The sequence below is a fragment of the Aplysia californica genome, unplaced genomic scaffold (genome assembly GCF_000002075.1).
Source record: "Aplysia californica isolate F4 #8 unplaced genomic scaffold, AplCal3.0 scaffold00016, whole genome shotgun sequence".
Lineage (NCBI taxonomy): Eukaryota > Metazoa > Mollusca > Gastropoda > Aplysiida > Aplysiidae > Aplysia > Aplysia californica.
In genome coordinates this window covers 710985-712431 of record NW_004797286.1, presented here as the reverse complement: position 1 = coordinate 712431, position 1447 = coordinate 710985, and positions in this window count along the sequence as shown.

Genomic DNA, 1447 nt, shown 5'->3' with positions numbered 1-1447 from the left:
ACAACAACAACAACAACAACAACAACAACAACAACAACTACAGAAGCAGCAAGCAGCAACAGCAGCCACAGCAACATCTTACATCACTTGTCAGCCTTTCAATTGGTGAAATGGCCTTCCTCCAGTTCGTATTCTGTTTTTGAATAGACTACATAATTCCAAAAGGCTTTGAAAACTCGCCTTCGTCATGCGAAAATATGCTAAGCATGTTTCGTCATCATCAAGAATTTGATGCAACATTCTAAATTCTCCTGTTTTGCCTCGTTCTTTGAATATGGGATGTACCCAGAATCGGCGGTGACCTTGCATATACCTCCTCTTCAACCACCACCATAAAAAAAAATTCTTCTTCCTTGTTAACGTCATTTCTCTAGATCTAGGTCTGGTGCGCATAAAAAATCACCGTACGTGTGAGGACGCTGTGGTCACGGGCTAGCCGCTAGAGTGCGGACGCTGTGGACCCTTGCTCTTAGGCCTACAATCTCTCTGATGGCTGTTCACAAACACTCTGCTTTGACCTGAAAACCGAGCATCCGGCAGAATCCAGTTTTCTCACGAATGTGTTTTTTTAAAGAAAAAAAAAAGAAACGTTTTAAAGTGAAACCTCTTATTAAATCTCCCGAAACCTCACTCATATTTTTGTGGTTGTTGAATATACACCTCTGGACACTAAACTACGATAGAAAGACGATTGCATTAATTTTACTTAAATCCACGTAGTCTAAAAAGGTCGATTTAGCCAAGATTCGCTCATACTGGGGTTTTCACTCCAACGACAGACACCGATAACGACATACAAAGGCCCCGTATCTGAACTATAATATTGACGCAAGAAGAAGGGGTTCGCTTTGGAAAACACATGTGTGTTTTTATCGTGTGTTTCGACATTTGTTAAAACCCAAATCTATTTTTATCGTCAACAAAAAAAAATGTATTGAGCAACCTAGCTGTATTTAAAGGAGGCCTTGTTTGATTATCAGCCAAAGAACTCTTTGACCACTACACAGGTAAGGTGTCTGCTGAAGGTTTTCGTTCTTCTTCGTTGTCTGAAACGTAGGCCTACGTTTTTGGCGCAGTTGAGGACGTGTTTTACTCTTTTGTTCATCATCATCATCACCATCATCATCATCATCATCATCATCATCATCATCATCATCATCATCATCATCATCATCATCATCGTCGTCGTCGTCGTCGTCGTCGTCGTCGTCGTCGTCGTTGATATCGATTAGTTGGTCGCTGTTGTCGTTATCTCTATTGCCATCAAAATCTTCAGCACATATTAAAAAGTCCCGCAACACCCAAAAGGGTATCAGCGGCGGATAAAAGAAAAGAAAAGTTCATATTAAAAAGAATTTTTATCAACACCATGATCACCACTGCCATCATCAACTCGCTACTAACAACTAGCAACAAATGTCAGCCATGAGTGTTATTGTGGCTTGGG